Below are 22416 nucleotides of genomic sequence, written 5' to 3' on the forward strand. Positions count from 1 at the left end.
CTTGCAGTAGCTTTTCTTTGACCTGATAGTTCTGCAATTTGGCTATAATGTTCCTTGGAGTTTTTATTTTAAGATCTCTTTCTAGAAATTATCAGTGGATCTTATCAGTGTCTATTTTGTCCTTTGATTCTAGGACATCAAGATGGTTTTTCTTGATAAATTCTTGAAAAATGCTGTCCAGGGCCTTCTTTTGATAAAGCTTTCGAGTAGTCCAATGGTTCTGATATTGCCTCTCCTGGATCTATTTCCAGATAAATTGTTTTTCCCATCAGGTATTTTACTTTTTCTTTCATTCTTTTGAATTTGTCTTATTGATTCTTTATGTCTCATAGAGTCATTAGCTTCCATGTGTCCAATTCTAATTTTTAAGGTGTTATTTTCTTTAATTTTTGTACTTAATTTTCCATGTGCCCAATTGTACTTTTTAAGGAGTTGTTGTTTTCTTCTGTGGATTTTTGAATCTCCTTTTTCATTAGCAAATCTACTTTTTAAGCAGTTTTCTTAGCTATTCACTCTTTTTTCATAGTTCTTTTGCATCGCTCTCATTTCTTTTCCTAGCTTTTCTTCTACCTCTCTTATATGATTTTTAAACTCCTTTTTGAAGTCTTCTATGAGTACTTTCTAGGCTTGCTATCACTTTCCACTTTTTGTTGGGGTTTTGCCCATAGATGTTGATTATGTTTTCCTCTTTTAAGTTTGTGTCACCATAATAATTTTCTACAGTCATATTTTTTTTTGGTTGTTTTTTCCTAATCTTTCCTCATCCCTCCCACCCCCCTCTTTTCCCTATCTTTTAAATTTGAACTCTGCTCCCAGGGTGGAAGGAGTATTGTCTCAGACTTCTTGGCCAGGGATTGCAGACCCTGGCTGTTTACCTTGTGCTGTGTTGATGTTGCTTAGAGGCCCACAGGGGACTGTCATGTCCAAAACTGTGTTAAGGGGTAGTGTGGGGGTGACTCACTTCTGAAGATTGTAGGGGTGTGGCAGTTTATCTAGTGCTCTTCAGCTGGGGTCCTGGTGGTAGTGTGTGATGGATGCCAAGGTCCAGTGCAGGGTTTCTGTTTTTTGGGGCTTCACTGAAGCACATAGTGGTCTGGCCTCTGGTGGCTGCTTGTGTACTTGAGGCTATGTAAGGGGGGGAGGGGGGAGAGTTCATCCTAATGGCTGTTTGCTGGTCCTGTTTGCCTAGGGTTGTGCTGAAGCATGTAGTGATCTGGCTTAAGGAAGTTATCTGTTTTTCTAGAACTATGCTGAAGCATACAGAAATCTGGCCACTGAAGGATGCCTCTTTGTTTGGAGTAATTCTCAGGGCTGGAGTCCACCAGCTCCATGAGTATGCTAAGGAATGTGGAAGCATCTTGGTGTTGTCATTTGCTCTCTTTACCACACTGGGGTTCAGGATCTCTTACTGGCTTGCTGCCAGCTTGCTGGGAATCTTCCTGTCTTCGATAGTGCCACTTCACCTCTATTCCTCTACTTAATTGAAATGGATCCCTTTTGCTAATCTTCCAAACTTCTTGGGCTAAAGGATTGTTTTACTCCATCCTCTTGCTGATTCTGCTATTCTAGGACACATCTTGGGGTGCTTACTCCACCACCTTAGCTCCTGCAAATAGTTCTCCCTGAAGCTTATATTTTTAAATACATAAAATAAAATTCATAGGATTATATTATTTTATTGAATAGTTATAAAAATATATTGTAAAGAAAACACAAGTTCAAATACCCCTTTAACACCTTCCCCAAGTTCTGTTTGTCATTAATTAACCCAAGATATACCACTGACAGTAAAGTCTCAGAGTAATTACTTGATCAACAATGAAATCTTTTGGAGGTGGATAGGCTGCAGGATATGCAAATCATTTTTTTTTCTGAAGTTAAACTATACAAACAGGGAAAGATAAAAAGCTGAAAATCCATAAGCATTCCCTGAACTAGATAAAAGTTACTAGAGCATGCAAGAACAAAGAAGGGGGACAGGGCTGTCCTTTTTGAGCAGACTTTAGGTTGGCTTCAAGTCAACAAGTGGCAGATGCCAATAGGACAATGACCCCAGAAGTGTGGTAAGCTTTATTTAAACAGTTTTAGAATTAGTGATAATCTTCTAAAATAGAGCCTGAAACACTTGTCACAAAGAAATGAGATAAATACACAAGTACTTTGCAAATTATGAGATACACTCATGATTGTTGCAAGGTTTTAATATGACAGAAGAATTCATGTAGTCTCCTGAAGTTCATGTGTAGCCAGTCCTGAACTTTTGCTTTAACTGTTTTGTGTAATCCTGTTTGGTTATAAATTCCATTATGACAGGAATCTAATTATAATTCTCAGCATCCTTCTTGCTATCTCCCCCAATTCCTAGACTAGGGTTATGTACCTAGTGGCTCAATGAGAAATTACTTTGCATGTATTTTATATGTACTTATACCTGGACTCCCAGTCCCTTCTTTTCTCACACAGAATTGTAACCTCCCTGAGGGCAGGAAGTATTTCATTTTTGTTTTTGTATCCCTAGCACTTAACACAATGCCTGACAACATAGTAAATACTAAATGAATTAATTTTATCAATATTAATTTAAGAAGTATTTACTGTGGCCCTGCTTTGTACAAGGAGCTGTTTTCTGCCCGCAACTGTTTGCTATCTCTTTGTTGCTTCCTATTCAAACAGAAAAAAAAAAAGAGTAGGTTGCCATTTAGGATAAAGTTGTAGCTGTTCTGTGAGAGAAATTTTGAAGGCTCTTTTAACAAGTCTATAGTGACCTGCTAATTGTATTTGTGGCTTTCTTTTGAAATGTTATGAAAGCTTGTCAGCAAAATATGAAGTAGGCCTTGTGGCAGTGAAAGATGGAAAAGAGTGACTTAACAGCATTATATGGTCCTGGTAGCCTCGATTCGTTTGATTATCAAGCCTCAAAGGTTTAAGTAAAGAAACAAAGATAGTAGGAAAAATGGGTAATTTTTAAAATGTATTTTCAAGGGAATATAATACCATTCTAATCAAGAGTAAATAATTGTCTAATTACTACATGATTTTGAGCTTAGCTTTAAGATCATTGAAATGATTTTGAATCTTGTTACAGAAAAGTGTATGTAGAAAAAAAGAAGATATGAGTTTAGATTTCTTTAGAAAACTTTAACTCCCAAAAACATCCTAAATTTTGAGGAGACAAATTTATCATTGTTTTAATGTTTAACATGCCAATTATAATAGACATTAGTTTTAAGTCAAATATGTACAAGAGATTTATTTTTTAACACACACTTCTGACCTCTTTAAAAATCAACATGTATAGTATATTTATGTTCATCTTATAAAACTTGGAGCATAAACTATTTTAAATGATTATGGAGATTTATAGTTGTATGTTTGTCTTAATGAACTGTATTTCACTTAAGTATTTTAAAGATCAATACTTTCATCAGTGTAGATATTCTAGGAGTACCTCATACAGATTTAGTTGATTATGATAGAAAAAGCTATTATTTCTGAAAAAAATGTCAGCCAGCCAACCTGGTGATGAGCCTCTAAACTTGGCTGGTTTTCAAGATAACAATAGTCAGTCCATAGGCCTATATTGGACACTTTTCCAGCTTAGTAAGATTAGTTAGCTTGTGCTCATCTAGAAGTCTTTGAGAACCCAGTTTCATCTCCATTCTTTTGAATGAGTCATTAAACTAGGTAGAACTTGGAAAGAGAAATGCTTGGCTGTACCTTTGATTATTTTGATGTTGAGACATCAGTCAGGAAGATAGCTCTCAACTAAAGTACCTTGGCATAGTAAACAAAAATTATGAATCAGAAAAGTTGGAGTTATAATCATTTTTTAACTTATAACTGTGTTTGATCTTACAGTTAAAGGTTCTGATAAAGGCCTCATTTCCAAAATATATAGAGAATTGACTCAAATTTATAAGAAATCAAGCCATTCTCCAATTGATAAATGGTCAAAGAATATGAACAGACAATTTTCAGATGATGAAATTGAAACTATTACCACTCATATGAAAGAGTGTTCCAAATCACTATTGATCAGAGAAATGCAAATTAAGACAACTCTGAGATACCACTACACACCTGTCAGATTGCCTAAGATGACAGGAAAAAATAATGATGAATGTTGGAGGGGATGCGGGAAAACTGGGACACTGATGCATTGTTGGTGAAGTTGTTAATGAATCCAACCATTCTGGAGAGCAATCTGGAATTATGCCCAAAAAATTATCAAACTGTGCATACCCTTTGATCCAGCAGTGTTACTTCTGGGCTTATATCCCAAAGAGATACTAAAGAAGGGAAAGGGACCTGTATGTGCCAAAATGTTTGTGGCAGCCCTGTTTGTAGTGGCTAGAAACTGGAAATTGAATGGATGCCCATCAATTGGAGAATGGCTGGGTAAATTGTGGTATATGAATGTTATGGAATATTATTGTTCTGTAAGAAATGACCAGCAGGATGAATACAGAGAGGCTTGGAGAGACTTACATGAACTGATGCTAAGTCAAATGAGCAGAACCAGGAGATCATTATACACTTCAGCAACGATACTGTATGAGGATGTATTCTGATGGAAGTGGATTTCTTTGACAAAGAACTAACTCAGTTTCAATTGGTAAATGATGGACAGAAGCAGCTACAACTATTTGCATTTTTTATTTTCTTCCCGGGTTATTTTTACCTTCTGAATCCAATTCTCCCTATGCAACAAGAGAACTGTTCGGTTCTGCAAACATATATTGTATCTAGGATATACTGCAACATATTTAACATATATAGGACTGCTTGCCATCTAGGGGAGGGAGTGGAGAGAGGAAGGGGAAAAATTGGAACAGAAGCGAGTACAAGGGATAATGTTGTAAAAAAAATTACCCTGGCATGGGTTCTGTCAATAAAAAGTTATTATTAAAAAAAAAAAAACTTATAACTGTGTTTGACTTTAAATAAAACACTCTCTGGGTCTCAGTTTTCTCATCTGTAAAATGAGGGAGTTAGACGTGATCTTTAAGATCTCTACCATTTTAAATTTATAATCCCACAAACATTATTCCTGTGGGAAATATAATTTTTAATCATCCATTTTTAGGAACATGTTTGGGGGAGTGAAGTGAGAACTACCTATAAGATGTTTTGCCCAGTGTTAGAATAAGTTATTGGCTGCTGATGCTAATTATGTTCCATGTTATTTTAATTTGATTTCTAATAGTAATTACATTATGAAATAAGACTAAGGTTCTTAAAATCCTAGCCAATTAATTTAGTTTGATTAACTCTACTATAGTTTGAAAAAGATAATTTTTAGTCAGAAAAAAACTGATGTACTAGAAAGTATTTAAATGAATTACTGATAATTAGTTGTGATAATAACAATAATCTCATTCTTTTTTCTGACCTTTAAATTTATGATAGTTTGCTATATTTTTGCATGTTGGCATATAGAAAAGAGTTTTTTCTTTCAAAGTTTTTTGTTGATATCTTTTGTTTGTAAATCACCTTTATTTCCTAATATATCTTTTTTCCTTCCCCAGAAAGTCATTCTTTGTTAAACAAAGAATTTTTTAAAACAAGGAAAAGAAGAAGAAGATAGTTTGGCAAAACTGACCATCTCAGTTTCCTCTGATAACTTATGCACATGTTTTCTGCGCATAATTTCATGCTCATAATCTACCATTTTTCCAAGGAGAAGGTGGCAGTTAAACCATTCAAATTACTCAGAAAAAAACAGACTATGTTTTTAAAGATCCCCTCATTCCTAACTATATTCATACTGCCATAGATTTTGAAAATCTAAGTGGATAACTAGTATTTTGTTAATGAATTGGAGACTAGAAACTCTTTTCCTTGGGTTTCTATTCTTGATTATAAGCAGTCATTGAAATCTGATGCTTACTTATAATGTTTACTGCATTCCTATGAGCATCATGATATTGCATATTAAAAACTACTGAAATTTTATGTTACAGCTGCCCTCGGCCAGCTTTTAAAATCCTTTATCATATTCCTAAGTTCCTAAGTGTTTTAAAATAAAATCTTGTGAATTAAAACACACACACACACACACACACACACACACACACACACACACAGTTACAACTAAACATTAATCACTTATTAAAGAATTGTGGAAATTATTCATTTCCTCATTTGAACTCCCATTTCTTTCAGTGTCTCTTAAGAATGTAGTGTCCTATTACCATCTTGGTTAGTTTTGCCTTAACCATTTTTCTTTTTTTGGAAAGGTTTTTTTTGGGAGGGGATATTGAAAACAAGGGGAGGTGTATTGGTAAATGTGTTGTGTAAGGAATTAAAAAGCATCAATAAACCTTTTTTAAAATGTAGTTACAATGGCTACATATTGTAGTATCAACTGAGACTTTGATTAAATGTCTTATAAATTATACTCTATAAGCTTGCATAGGATCGTAGATATTTTTTTCTCCAAAGAAGCTGCTTCAAATGGTTCTGTTAAGTGTACGAATGTTTCTGATGATTATCTTTTTAATTAAAATGAGAAATCTTTGTTTAAAGTGGCATTCGTTTTTTACGGCCTGTTACAGTCTCTGTAACAATCATTTCTTAAGTCTGAACGTTTTATTTCCAGGAATCCATTTATATAAAACTATGTTTAGACTTAATTAAGGAACGATTCTTACAAAGCTTGTAAATAGCCAGGAAAAAAGGGACCGAAAATAAAACTGACATTCACACTTAACAAAATGATTGTTACAAGGTATGTAATATGCTATAAAAATACAATAAAGCCCTTTTTATAAGAGTTCATATTTTTTGATCCTTGTTTTCAAAGGTATTTAAGAAAAATATCAAAGCTCTACAAAGTGACATCTGTTTTACTGAATGGACTAGTGACAAGTTCAGTTGTCTTTAATTGACAACACAAAGAGCTATACCTGTTGTGTTGTCTAAGTATTTTACATTCAGTTTGTATTGAATTTAGACTTTATGCCATTGTATCATGAGGAAATAACTCCACTGGGAATCACAAGAATTAGGTTTTGATTCTGACTCTTTTAAGAATATCAGCCATGTGACTTTGGGCAAAAACACTTGGAGAGACTTACATGAACTGATGCTAAGTGAAATGAGCAGAACCAGAAGATCATTATATACTTAAACAATGATACTGTATGAGGATGTATTCTGATGGAAGTGGAATTCTTTGACAAAGAGAAGATCTAACTCAGTTCCCACTGATCAATGATGGACAGAAATATCTACACCCAAAGAAAGAACACTGGGAAATGAATGTAAACTGTTTGTATTTTTGTTTTTCTTCCCAGGTTATTTCTACCTTCTGAATCCAGTTCTCCCTGTGCAACAAGAGAACTATTCGGTTTTATACACATATATTGTATCTAGGAAATACTGTGACATATATAACATATATAGGACTGCTTGCCATCTGGGGGAGGGGGTGGAGAGAGGGAGGGGAAAAATCAGAACAGAAGTAAGTACAAGGGATAATGTTGTAAAAAACTATCCTGGCATGGGTTCTGTCAATAAAAAGTTATTATAAAAAATTTAAAATATACATATTTCTTTATGATTTATTATCGGTAAATATTTGATTTGTATACCTATTTTACATACCCATATACCAGGGTTGCATAAAAATTTGTCTGGCAAAAAGGGTTGCAAATGGAAAAACATTAAGAAACCCTGCTCTGTGGAACATCTAAAAAAGCAAAGCTATAGAAACAACGTTGGTCCAATGGCAGTCAGGTCCATTTTACTCCAGGTAGGGAAAGTGCATATTATCTGTTCTTGATAAAGGCCTAGCTACATTGTGAAAGATTAATGTGAAAGGTATTTTCTGCTTGGTCCCAAAGAGTAGGACAAGGAGCAGTGGAACTAGGAAGGGAAAACGAGTTTCAAAAGGCATATTCTAGAAAGATGTCCAGAAAAATATCCCAATTTTTAGAGCTGTCCAAAAGTGGAATAGGCATTAAGGAGTGAATTGCCTATCACTGGAGATCTTTGTGTGGATACTAAATGGGTACCTATCAGTGAATGATAAATTTCTGTTCATATATAGGTTGGAATACATGACCATAGAGTATAACTTTTCTTCCAGCTCTGATTTTTTCTCAAACCCTCTTACTTCCCTTTTGTTTTACTGTAATTTTAGATAACTAAATCCTGTTTTGTTCATAGTAGATAAATAAAATTAACTTCCTCTACATGTTGTTCCTCCTTCATTAGGATGTGAGCTCCTTGTGAAGCAGGGACTGTTTTTTATTTTTCTTGTGTCCTCAGAGCATAGCACAGCGCTTTACCATGATAACCCTTAAACTATTGTTTGATGACTGATTGATTTTAAATTCTTTATAAGTGTCATAAATAATAATTGTGGAAATTACTAAGGTTTTGAAAGCATTTTAATATATCTCCTTTGATCTTCACAACAACCCTATGAGTTGGATACTACAGGTATTATCATCCCTGTTTTACAGATGAGGAAGCTGAGGTATACAGAGGTCTGATGATTTGGCCACTCAGACTATAAGTCTTGGAAGATCAGATTTGAACTCAAGTCTCTTTTTGACTCCCAAGCCCAGCACATTTTTCATTCCAAAGTGTAGGTATTAATAGTTATTATTAGTGTTTTGTCTTTGTTTTGTTTTGTTCTTAATTTAGCTATTTAATATCTGATCCTTTATTTACATGACCTAAGGCATGTCTTATATTTTTATCTTTAATAGAAAATATATTTAAAATACTGTTTAAAGAATTGGGTTTAATTCTGTAACATGACAATGGTAATAAAGATTACTGGAACATAACAGATGGTCCCCTCCTCCCTCTTGATTGGAAAGAGTGGAAGCTAGAAATCAGAGACCTCCTCCTAAATCCTCTAATTAAGGAGGATGTCCAGGGCAGACACCACATTACTTCCCATCTATCTGTTCACCTGAATTTCATCTTCCTGAAAAGTCAAATCAATTTTGAAACTCGTAACTCTTTAGTACCCCCTTGGGTCCTTTCCTCTTTAGCTATAGGATTTTACTATGCCTGCTTGTCCTCTCCCTGTCCATTCCCTTTTAATCTTTTTGTGTTTTGGTTTCACCTATTAGATTGTAAGCTACTTGAGAGGAGAAACTACACTTTTGCCAATTTTTGTATTCTTAGTACTTAGGATAGTGCCTGGTACTTGTATAGGAGTTGCTTAATAAATGTTTATTGACTGACTTATAAATACTTATTAAATTAAATTGAATAATACATTGAATAGTGACCAATTGTCATACTTTTATCTCTTTTATATATGACTTTAATATTTGCTTCCCATATCAAATCACAATCTTGTGTACTTTGTATTATAGTTTTTGTCTGTCTTATTTTGTCAACCAAGCTATTATTCTTTTTACATCTTGTTTTTATTAATGTCCTTTGTTTTTAAATCATTTTAATTTCCAAATGTATCTCTCCACCAATATCCTGCCCAAAGAAACATCCCTTGTAAAAAAGATTTTGAAAAAGAGTCAGCAAAATAAATAACCTACTTAAGTCCTCTACCCCTTTTAAAGAAAAGAGAGATGCATTTTCATTACTCTTCTCAGTCAAATTTGGTCATTATTCAGTTAGACAATAAACATTTATTAAGCACCAATATGTGGCCCTGGAAATACAAAAAAAAGGCAAACAAACAGCCCCTGGTGTCAAGGATCTCATAGTATATTGGGAGAGAAAACATGTGAACAACCATGTACAAACAACATATATACTTTGGAGTATATAAATTGGAGATAATCTGCGAGAGAGGACATTAAGATTAAGGAGGACTGGGAAAGGCTTCTTGAATAAGGTGGGATTTTAGTGGAGACTTGAAGAAATCCAGGGAAGCCAGGAGGGAGAGGGTTCCAGATATTAGAAATTGGGAGATGGAGTGTCATATTCAAAGAACAAAGAGGCCATTGTTTCTGCATCACATAGTACATGGTACATGGGATGGCATGAGATGCAAGACCAGAAAGGGTGGAAAGGACTAGATTGTAAAAGTCTTTAAAAGCCAAACAGGATTTTGCATTTGATCCTCTAAGCAATAGGGAACCATTAGAGTTCCCATGCAATATGATTAGACCTGTAATTAAGGAAGATAAGTTTGACAGCTGAATGGAAGAGCGACTACAATAGGAAGAAACTTGGGGCAGGGAGACCAACCAGCAGATTATTGCAGTGTTTCAGGCATGAAGTGATAAGGACTTCCACTTGGGTGGTAGACATGTCAGAAGAGAGAAGGGGGCATATATGAGAGAGGTTAGAAATGACAAGACTTGACAACTAATTGGCTATAGAGAATGTGAGAGAGACAGAGGAACTGAGGATGGCATCTAGGTTGTGAGCCTGGATTAAGAAGATAAGAAGAGAGTTTTTGAGGTGAAGACAGAAAGTTCATATGCTAAATTTAAAATACCCATCCAAAAGGCAGTTGGAGTTGTGGCTGTAATGTTCAGCTTCAGCTTCTTATTTAAAACATTATTATAATCATTATATATGTTCTTTTCCTGATTCTGCTTCCATCTGTATCAGTTCATTTTAGTCTTACCATGCTTCTTGAAGTTTTTCATATTTATCATTTCTTTTTTTTTAAAATAAAATACAAAATAAGAAAAGAAAAAAAATTGCCATATGTACAGCAGGACTTAAGAGAGAATTTAAAATGTAAACCTTCTGTTTCAAGAATATATAATTAATACAGCACATTGTGTTCAAAGCGGTCCATCTTTTTTTTTTTTGTTGTTTGTTTCATTGTAGGTTTGCAATTCTGCTGTGCACTTTTTACTTTATTCTCCCTCACCCCTTCTTCCCTCCCACTCCCCTCAAAAAAGTTACAATTAAGCATGGAGATACACACACATACATATGTCTAAATATGCACACACATATACATAAATATCTATAATCATATTTATATATACATTCATATATATCTATGTAAGACCATACTATACCTGTTTTTCTTGTTTCGTTGAAGATGGATATCATCTTCATAAGTCCAAGTGTTTCCATATTTTTTCTAAATCCACCAGCTCATCATTTCCTAGGCCACACCAATATTCCAACCTTATACTGTCTAGTTATTTTAAATAGTCAAAAACAATTTTGATTAAAATGGCTGATGTAAGTGTAGTTTCCTTATTTTTTCTTTTGATTAAATATATTTTATCTTTAACTATGTCTGAGTTCATGATTACTACCCTTGATTTTTTACTTAATAAATTCTACTTCTGATCTATATTTTATTTTTGTATGTATTTCTTATTTCCTTTCCCTCCTGACTCTGCTTTACTTCTACCTGATGTCTTACTCTCCTATCAGTTAACCTACCTCCTCCTCCAGTATTCCCTTCCTTATTCTCTCCCCTTATCCTTTTCCCTTACCCTTCAAATTCAAGGAACAAAGAGGCCAGTGTTCTGTCCAAATTTAGAAGACTTTTATATAGCCTTCCACATATTTATATTGTTCCTTTTTTATCTCATTCTCATTAATCTATACCCTAAATCACCATCCCCATCTTGTTCCTTCAACTTCTTATTTCTTTATTAATTTGGAAGACTTTTATTCTGTTTTAAATGCATATGTTGTTCTCTCTTTAACCCAGATCTGATATGAGTAAGACTCCCTCTAAAAATCTCTCTTATGTTCTTTTCTCTCCCTATCCCTTTAGCCTTTTCTCTCTGAAAAGTCTAGAAGACTTTTATACTCTTCTAGATGTATATATTTTATTCCCTCTTTAACACAGTCCCAATGAACCCATTCCCAGAACTCCAGCTCTCCTCCTCATTCTTATATCAGAATAATTATCCATTATATTCACTTAACAAAGTGTATTTAATCATTTCCCAAACATTTGGCATCTCCTTTGTTTCCAGTTCTTTACTTCCACAGAAAGTGCAACTTTGACTATTTTGGTTTTTATGTCCCCCTTTTTTTGAGGGGGGCCTTTGACTTCTTCTGGGGTATTTGCCTAATAGGGGGATCTCTAGACTTAAGGTTATGGACATTTTATTAAACTGTTAGTATAGCAACTTCTTTTTTAAGGAACATTATCTGAGCTCTGACTTTTATATAGTAATAATAAATAGAGAAGCAGTATTGGATAGTGTGAAAAGAATAGTTTATTTGATAAATCAATTTAAGTTCCAGCTCTATCATATACTAGCGGTTTTGTGAGATAATGTTTTATAAAAATGTTGCACACCGTTGTGATGAAAATTATTTGAATTGAATAGGTTAGTTTAATTTTTGAATTTGCCCTGCCTTTCCTATTTTTCTTAGCATTTCAGTGCTCTTTTGCTACTTGCAGATTGTTAAAGTGCTCATAAAATATATAGAAAGAAAGATGAAATTCATATTAGTGAATCTGGCATTTTTCATATTTGATAAATGCAATTTGGAAGGAAGTAATTGAGACAGTTGAGTGATTTTTGCACATCACTAGCCTATTTTCCTTTCTCTGGTATCTTGGACCTTGATTACTGTGGATAATTATATCATGGTAAAAAAAATCATAAAGAATAGTGCATTTTGAAAAAATTCTTTTATACATTTGACTCTTGAATTTGCTCTACTTAGCTGACTGTACACAGCTGAATGTAATATGGATATCAGTTTAGTGGTCAGTATAGGTTTAAGTACTTAAGTAACAACACCCTTCAAATACCACATTTTCAGCAACTTAGCTCCATTAAGTATGTGCAGTTAAGAAAGCAAATGGCAAATTTGCTAATACATCAATGAAATATTTTCATTCTTAGACTTAGAAAGCAAAATTCAACTGTTCTTTGCCCTCCCCCTCCCCTATTAAAAATACTATAAACACCAGAGAGAATAGGATGACCTTAATATTTGCTTCCCAGACTAAATCACAGCCTTGAAGCAGTTATTTCCCACTGAATAAAAAGTTTAATTTCACGCCCTGATTAGTGCTAGTACGTGCAGGTGGATATTTATTTTATGCAGCTTAACTGATCTGCTTTTGCAAATTACTTGCCAGCTAGCAGGGCTATAATTTCTTATGAGTAGTTGGTGGTAAATTATAGTTCTCATTAGTAAAAAAATAAAAATAAAAAATAAAAAAGTATGAGGAGGTGGGGGTTGAAATTAGCCATCAAGCTTTGACCAGATCAGAATTTTTTCTAATGGCATTTGTAAGAGATACACAAAGTTATTTTAGATAATTACTACATGCAGTTTAAAAAAAAGAAGAAAAAATTGTTTTCAGGTGATTTGAAAAATCCATTCAGAACAAAATATTTAAAAATCAGATTGTTAAAATGTTGAAAAAAGGGTTTTCCAGTAATTGTGAGACAGGAGATGTTACAATAAATATTAGAAAGGAATAGGACTAAAATATAAGTTTAGGACATAATTTAGAAATGAAATTAAGAAGTTTTTGATATTAGAAGATTGAGTTAGTGATACTTCTTGAATCAGAAGTAATGAAATTATTTTTCTTAATAATTTATATAAATTGAAAACAAGTTTATGAAATGGATCAGTTACTGAAAACAAAAAGCTAAACTCAGAGTCTTTCAGAATCTACCTTTTATCGAAACAGAAGTAAGTACAAGGGATAATGTAAAAAATTACCCTGGCATGGGTTCTGTCAATAAAAAGTTATTTTAAAAAAAATCTATCTTTTCCCCCCCTCACTGTCCTCCAGCAGAAGTATAGTATGTATGTATGTTCTTGTCTCACTCTGGGGTTTCTCCATCAGTCCCTAAGATTGTGAAAGTAGGGAAGTAGGAGTGGCTGTGAAGAATAGAGAGGTGGGGAAGATTGGGAAGATTTTCTTTCTTTCTTTCTTTTTTTTTTTTTTTGGCCATTAACTTGAGCTCCTATATTCTTTCCAGTGTTGGGTGCTCTTTCAGAGGAACATTTAGTTCAAAGATAGCAAAAACAAAAATACAAATATTTCTCAGCACCTCAAAGGCATATTCTTTTTTATCTCACTTCATTTTCTAGGGAAAGTGGGCTCACTCTTAGGGTCTACATAACATTAGTCTCATCAAATTTATGTCCAGTTATGATTGCTGGATGAATATTTCTCAGTTCCTTCTGAACTGAGTCTCAAAAATCACACCTCATTCATCAAGGTGTTGATGCTGGGCTTGCTATATAATCTTAGCATAGACTACTGGAGGATTGCTCTCCTGCCCTTTTGAAACTCAGCAAGTTGGAGCCTCCAAATTAATCTCCTTTACTTAAAATAGAGAACAGCTGGCAATGCATAAAGACTAAGACCTGTTTCATTTTGCCACATGTTGGCCTTAGCAAGTAGATTGCAACCAACTCTTATAGCAGTCTCTTACTAGACACCCTCAGCAAATGAGTTAAACCAAGAGCTAACAGTTTAACAGAACAAATTAAGGCTCTTTCTAAATGTACCCCACATTTGGTTTCTTAGTTGTATACAGAGAGGCTGTCCATCACAAATTTAGCAAATCAGAGTAATTTACTGAATGTCTACATAAGTCTTTCCAATGCACTTTCATTTTGTCATCCCAACTTCTTCTCACGCAGGTATGTGTTATCTGGGGTGCTCTGTGTATTTTCCAGTTCCAATTGCAGATAATCAAGGGGATAGATTTAGAGAGCTAGCCTTAGAATCAGGAAGGTCTAAAATCAAGTCTATTTTTGACATTTTATAATCTTTTTTTTTTATTTTTTTTTACATTTTATAATCTTGAAAGTTACTTAATGGCTCTTGGAACCACTACAAATTCCCTACTAATCTGAGATTCAGCTCAAGTGCCACTTCTTGTAACAAATTCTTTTAGATTCCCTCAGTTGTAAATGCTCCTTCTGCATTTCTTTATGTTTATATGTGTGTGTTTGTATACATATGTTACATTCACTTGATGATGTTTTCCTTCAGTCTGAGGAACAGTGGTAGGGTAGTTTGGTTCATATTTCTACACCTAGAGGAGTTAAGGGATGGGAGGTATGCTCACTTGATTACAAAAGAAACTGGATGAGATAGTTTAGGAGAGAATACAAGTGGGATTCAAAATAAATGAACACAAGAGAGGTATTCATTTGTCAATCATGAATTCCTTCCTACAAAAGGAAGCATGTCTTGAGACAGCGAGGTAGCACAGTGGTTAGAGCACCAGCCCTGAAGTCAGGAGTACCTGAGTTCAAATCTGTTCTCAGACACTTAATACTTCCTTAGCTGTGAGACGGTGGGCAAGTCACTTAACCCCAATTGCCTCAGCAAAAAAAAGGGGGGGAGGGTGTGAGGAGCATGTCTTTTGGCAATAGGGAGTTATAGGCCCACTATACTCTGTCCTTATCATATTTCTTCTGGAGTATTATATTTATTTCTGTTCACCATGGTTGATGGACAGTGATAAATTGAAAAATGTCTTGAGAAGCATACTCAGAATGAAAGACCTAGAGTCCATCACCTATGAAGATTAAGTAAAAGAAATGGGACCATTTATCCTGGAGAAAAGAAAAGATTCAGAGGGGATGTTGTAGCTCCATGCATGACTTTAGTAAATTTAAAGGGCAGATGTTTTAGAGATCATAGAATCTCAGAATCTAAGAATTGGAAAGATTCTCAGGAATCCTTTCTGTGAGAAACAATAAATTTTTATCTGGCTCCTATTTGAAGAATAAAGAAGAAAAGCCTGCCTTCTTCCTGGTTCTGGATAACTTGAACTCTTTGTGAAGAAGTTTTTCCTGATAAGCTTAAATTGGTCTCTTTGCAGCTTCTACTCATAGCTCCTGGTTCTGCTCTGTCCACACTACAGCCCTTTGAATTTTTGAAGACAGCTATAATGTTCCCGTGGAGTTTTTCTTTTCTCTGGGATAAATGTGGTCTCATTTCCTTTACCCAATCCTTTTATATCATGGATTCTAGACTCTTCACCATCGTGGTTGCCCTCTTCAGGACATTCTCAGTTTATCACTGCCCTACAACCATAATCCCCAGAACTGAATATAGTACTCTGGATGAGGTCTTATGTGAACTTATAACTCTTTATTGCTAAAAGATATGTCCCCTTTTTTAATCTATAAAAATTACATAATTTTAATAGGGTATAATATAATGGGGATCATTTTAGTTTATTTGACTGCCATATGACACTATTAGTTTATTTTGAGCTTGCTTGTTCACTAAAACTTCCAGATTTTTTCAAAATTGCTGTCTATCCATTTGTCCCCATCTTATAAAGTTGATTTTTTTTTTGTATCAAGTGCAAGATTTTACATTTATTCCTACTAAATTTTACTTTATTAGAATTTGTATCTGTTATCTCTTATGTTCACTGAGATCATCTGTAGGTTTTTTTGTTTTGTTTTTTGCTGAGGTAATTGGAGTTAAGTGACTTGCCCAGGGTCACACAGCTAAGAAATATTGTGTCTGAAATCAAATTTGAACTCAGGTCCTCCTGACTTCAGGGCTGGTGCTTTATCCATTGTGCACTTAGCTGCCTCCATCTGTAGGTTTAATAAGAATACCACATGAGCTTTTGTCTAGGTCATTGCTAAAAATGTCAAACAGCACAAGGCCAGCCCAGGTCCCGGAAATACTCCACTAGTAATCTTCTACCACTTCAGTGACAATTGGACTGTGAACAATTAATAATTCCTTTGAGTCCAGCCATCAAGTCAGTTTTGAATACAGCTGTGTATATTAATGTCTAGTCCAAAAAAGCAACCAGGTGGTGTAGTATATAGAGCACTGGACTTGAAATCAAGAAGACCTAAGTTTATAACTACCTTCAGATACTTAGCTGTGTGACTGGTAAAATCATTTAATCTCTGTCTGTCTCATTTTCCTAAACTGTAAAATGGGATTAATAACAGCACTCACTTCCCAGGGTGGTTGTGATGATCAAATGAGATAATTTTTGTAAAGCATTTAGCATAATGCTTGAATGTATCAGGATTGGTAGGTACTTAATAAAGATACTTTGGGTTTTGCCAAAAGCTAGATAATTTACTGGATTTGGCACAAATTTATAATCTCCAAGGGGAGGGTAAGAATGGTAGATCTTTTAAGCTTAGGAGCTCTGAGCTATATGATGTTTGCACTGTCTGTTATTAACAAGATAAGCCCCTGGAGGGAAGAAAGTACCAGTTTGCCTAAGGAGCTGCAAATAGGCCCACGTCAGAAATGCAGTAGGTCAAAGTTCTCATCATTGATATTGAGCTTTGGTATCCAGCTTGGGTGAAATGGGGAGACTGTTGTTTTTTTTTTTTTAATCTTGATTCATAGCATTCCACTCATCTTCTAGTTTAGTAGTCATCTCAAAAGAAAAAAAAAAAAAAGGAAATGAGTTTAAAAACTCTGCATGACCTATTCAATGAAGTCTTACTTTATTTTTTAGGTATTTACTATCTTTTTCTTTAATGATTATTTTATTATTTGATAATAATTATAAATATATATCATAATTATAATTATATGATATATAATTATGTATATAAATATAAAAAGAATAATATATATAAATAGTAATTGATTTACCTGGAATCAAAGTCCAGTCTACTAACCGATAGCTAGTGCACTTATTCTCTTAGCTCTTTTTTTTTTTTTTTTTAGGAGGACACGAGGAGTAGGATTTGTTCCCAAATATTATAGTATCTCTTCAATTTTCCATGATTTTTCAAATGACAATGACTAAATAATCATATCCCTTAGTTTTTTGGGGACTTGAATATATTGTTCATCTGGACTAGGTAACCTGAATTCATCAAGAGTAGCAAAGTATTCTCTTCTTGCTTAGCTTGAGCATCAATTCTCTGTTAGCCATTTTTGAAAGATGAAAGGGTTAAAAGAGTTCAAATCTCTAAGACATTTTCTGGTAAAGTTGTCTAGAAGATGTCAGGGTAAGTGAAGAAAGAATACTTGGCTTTAGAATCATAGCTTTGGAGTCAGAAGAAACTTCTTTCAAATTCTTCTAATAATACATGTGTAATTTTGGGCAGTCACTTTTAATAATCCCTTTAACCCTAGTTTTCTTATCTCTAAAATGAGGAATAAATCAAGTTGGTCTCTGATCTTCTTTCCAGTTTTAGATTAATAATCTTCAAAAAAGAGTCTTGGATTTTAGGGGAAAGATAATTTATTGTAACTTGTGAAGCAGATTGTAGCCTATACCATAATGCTCATCCTTTGATTCCATCCCATCCAAAAAGGAAAGTTTTTTGTATTGGGTACTTTTACTCACCAGCTAACTGAACATATGTACTTTCTCTAACCTCCACCACAGCCATTAGAGTGATCTAGATCCCAGCTTCTTATACTGTGGGTTGTGACCCAATATGGGGTCTTGTCAGAGAATGTGGTGGTCACAAAATTATGATTTATTATCAGTAAAGGTTTGATTTGTATATCTATTTAATATACATATATATACTCAGGGTCACATAAAAATTTCTCAGCCAAAAAGGGGTTATGAATAGAAAATCATAATAAGAATAATAAGAATCCCTTATCTAGTGCTGAGGTATGCTGAGATGGATTTTACCAATCTGTCTATTACTGATTTGAGTACCTGAGTAAGGGTTAGCTTCTAACTGTCCTGAACATCTTATATCAGGTGATATAGGGGAAGTAGAAAGGACTTGACTTACTAGTGTTTGGATAATGTGGGAAATCTACTATCAACTATCAACCAGATTGATTTACCATGGGATCTTTTGGGATCTTATCTAGAGAATCAGACCTCCTAGCTGTGTAGATTACTGCTCTTAAAATTCTACACTATGGAGTTTCCCACATTAATTGCAATCACAGGTCAGCAACAAAAAGTAACACATATGGGATATTAAATGTAGATCAAAGACAATGAATTGTAATGGAAAGAACACTGGAGTTGGAGTCGAGGAGATGAATTCTACCTTAAACATTTCCTTGATGTTAAACCATGAGCACATAAATTGATTTCTGAGTCTATTTATTCATATTTAAAATGCATATAAAATGCCTATACTACTTACATATAGAGGTGATATGAGACACTAGATTCTGAAAGACCTACATTCAAATTCTGTTTCTGATACATTCTATGATCCCAGAGGCAGCTTACTAAGATTCTGAGTTGTTTAAAGCAGTGCTTCACTTGTATTAATAAAGTTCCTTACTGGCAGCTCCCTTTATGGTGGAAGTCATAGATCTAGTCTAATAATATAAAAATTATCCAATCACATTTTCCAAGTTAGCTGTAAAGTATTCTGCAAACCCTAAAAAAACCTATGTAGATGGCAAGGATGTTATATGTTAAAAATAGAAAAATATTTGTTCTCGATCATTTAAAATCTGACATCCCCTGGGGTTTTTTTATTTTTAAAGCATATATTTACAAGTCCTGTAAATCTTCATGAATCATCATTTTGAGAATTCAACAAAATGCTGAGTGTGCCTGTTTGATAGTGTCAAGAAAAAGTGGTGCAGAGATGACTTGATTAGTGGTTATCAAAGTCCTACTGGAACATCTTGTTCTTAATTATCTCATTCCCCCTATTCACTCAGGCACACAGTCATAATCTATCCCTGTCTAGGATGATGGAATTTTACTTGTCAGGAGTGTATAGATGGATATATTTAACTGATTTAGTTATTGCCACCCTTTGGGTGTTTCTGAGGACCTTTTCTGCCTTGATCAGTTGTTTTCAAAGGACAGTTTAATGAAGCTAGTGACCAGTAAGGGTTATCTGAATGAGTGAATGTATGGTATATTTGGGATGTTTTGATTCTGTTTCATATCAACTATAGATTTGATTCATCATTCACATTTTATAATTCTGGGGGAGCTGGACTGTTATCTTCTCTTCATCAGTGCTTTTTCTTTTCTCCAGATTTTGGTCTGGACCTGCTGCCCAGCCTTGTGAACATGGTCTAGAATAGTGGACTTGATTATTTTCAGGGGGAATAAAACCTATTGGCTTGTCTAGTCTATTTGCAATATGATTCCATATTCCATTTTCCATTTTCTGATTCCAGAAAAACAAAATCCATCTTCACTAGAATTATTCTACCATTTACTTTTTATTAATAATAGCTTTTATATAATGCTTTATAGTTTACAAAGCATTTTACGTATATTCCATATGTGTCTTTTGAATCTCACATGATTAGGTAGAATAAATGGTATTACATGAATCTCCATTTTACCAAAGGGGAACGCTTACATTGTGGTAATTAACTCAAAGTCATCCATCTAGAAAATGGTAGAGACACTTAATGAAATTATCGGTTAGGCATTTTAGAATGAAGATTTTCTCAATCCTCATTCTCTTGGATTTTGCTGAACCCTTTAGGGTTGTTGATCACCTTCTCTTCCTTGATATTCTTTTCCCCTTCCTGTTCACTATCTGACTTCTGTTTTCTTTGCTGGATCTTCATCCAGGTCATATATCCTAAACATGGTTGTTCCACAAGGGTCTGTGTCATCCTGTCTTCTTTTCTTCCTTCATACTACTACTTCACTTGGTAATCTCATTAGTTCCTATGAATTAAATTATCATGCTGATACTTCTTAAGTCCTATCCTGCCCAAATCTCTCTGTTGACCTCCAGATTTCTAGCTTTCTGTCAGATATCTTCTAAATAAGATATCTTAAAAACATCTTAAACCCAGAATGTCCAAACTTATTATCTTTCCCCCTAATTCTCCTTTCCCCCCTCAATTACCCCTGCCCCCATTCCTCCAATCTTCTATCTGTTGCCAAAGTTTGTCATTGTTACCTTTGTAACATTTCTTGTCACCCATCTAACTTGCAGCACAGCCATCATCTGGGTGTAGACCCTTATCACTTCATAACTGGTCCATTGCAATAACAGCCTGCTTATGGATCTGTCTGTCTCAAGTCTCTTCCCCACTCCGATTCATCCTTTATGCAGCCACTAATGCTAATTTACCTAAAATGCAGGTCTGACCATATTAGTCATTACTCCACCCCCTAAGTAATCTTCATTGACCCTTTATCACTTATAGGATTAATACAAAATTTCCTGCTATTCAAAGCCCTTCTTAGCAAAGCCCCTTATCCTTCACCCCCACCTTTCCAGTCTTCTTACAGTTCACTCCTAACTCATGATTCAGTGAGACTGCCTTCTTGTCTGCTTCATGAACAAAAGACTCTTATCACTAGGCTCTGGACATTTCTCTGACTTTCCCTCATGCCTGGAATGTTTTTCCTTCTCTTCTCCACCTATTGCCTTCCTTTAAATCCCAAATAAAATCCCATCTTCTGAAGCTTTTCTCAACACCTCTTACTTAGCTCTAGTGCCTAAATTTTTAAAAAATTTTAAATTTTAAATTATTTTCTCTTTTTAAATTTTATTTTTAAAATTATTTTCTCTTTATCCTATATTTGTTATCTTCCCCATAAGATTGTGAGCTCCTTGAGGGCAGGAACTGTTTTGCACCTCTTTTTGTAATTGGCATAGTGTCCATCATATAGTAGGTTCTTAATAATCGTGTATTGACATGATTTAGCATTATAGAAGATCATATCTGGAAGGGATTAATTCATTCACCTCATTTTACAATTCATTAAACCAAGATTCAGAGATGTTGTGTGATTTGCACATAGGCAGAGGCAGAGCTGGAAGAATATTACCACAGTGTTTTATGATTTCATGAATATTGTGTACTTCTTCTACTGATTTAGATTATAGTCACCACCATATCTTTGGTGGATGGTGTTCTTTAATGCATATGGCTAAAAAAATGTATCATTTGGTGGTGAAGCCTATACCATATTGCCTCAAAATTAATTCTTGGCAGAAATCAAAAAGTAAATTTTATTATAAAGAGGGTCCTACAATAGGGCAACTCTGGAACTTAGGTGGACAACTCCTGAAGACTACCAGTGGAAGATCACACTTGGAGAATCTTAGATTTGGGTAAAGGTTTGCCCATCTAACTAACATGATAGAAATTGGCCAATAAAGGAATTGGGTGGAAAAAATGAAATGATTTATTTTTCATACCCTCTTTTCACTTTTTCTTCTATTCTACAACCTGTTAACACTGTTTGACTAGTTATAGCAGTAAGAAAATTGTATTTTAAAATTTACAAATAGCCTTTGGTCACAATTTAATGTATTTTCTTAGGGTTTATTTTTTTAATGGAAAAATGTAAATTGAAATGATTAATAAAACTTTGATCTCTACATGATATTTTGGGGTAATAGTTTTGAAAATTGAGTAGCAGTTTTAGTAAGAGTTTAGCCCTAAAAAAAAATTTCCATGTCTAAATTTTATTAATTAGCATTTCTTATTGTATCTAATTTGATTTTTTAAACTACTTGCACAGTAAAAAGGTTGATATTTCAAGCCATTTGTCAAAGGGTATAAACAGACAGTTTTCAGACAAAGAAATTAAAGCCATTTCAAGTCATATGAAAAAATGCTCTAATTCACTATTGAGA

At 34.2% G+C, this 22416-nt stretch overlaps 1 protein-coding gene across 9 annotated transcripts in view; it reads left to right on the forward strand.

Annotated features, from left to right (window-relative positions):
* The window catches only part of BTRC (beta-transducin repeat containing E3 ubiquitin protein ligase), a 190852-nt gene that overhangs the window by 13647 nt on the left and 154789 nt on the right, over nt 1-22416 (forward strand). For 3 of the 9 annotated variants that reach the window (XM_051981249.1, XM_051981255.1, XM_051981258.1), the window contains exon 2: nt 8472-8596. The exons of the other annotated variants lie outside the window; for them this stretch is intronic. The gene's annotated coding sequence lies outside the window, so the exon portion shown is untranslated. The remainder of the gene's footprint in view (nt 1-8471; nt 8597-22416) is intronic. 9 annotated transcript variants of the gene reach the window in all.

This window comes from Antechinus flavipes, chromosome 2 (genome assembly GCF_016432865.1).
Source record: "Antechinus flavipes isolate AdamAnt ecotype Samford, QLD, Australia chromosome 2, AdamAnt_v2, whole genome shotgun sequence".
Lineage (NCBI taxonomy): Eukaryota > Metazoa > Chordata > Mammalia > Dasyuromorphia > Dasyuridae > Antechinus > Antechinus flavipes.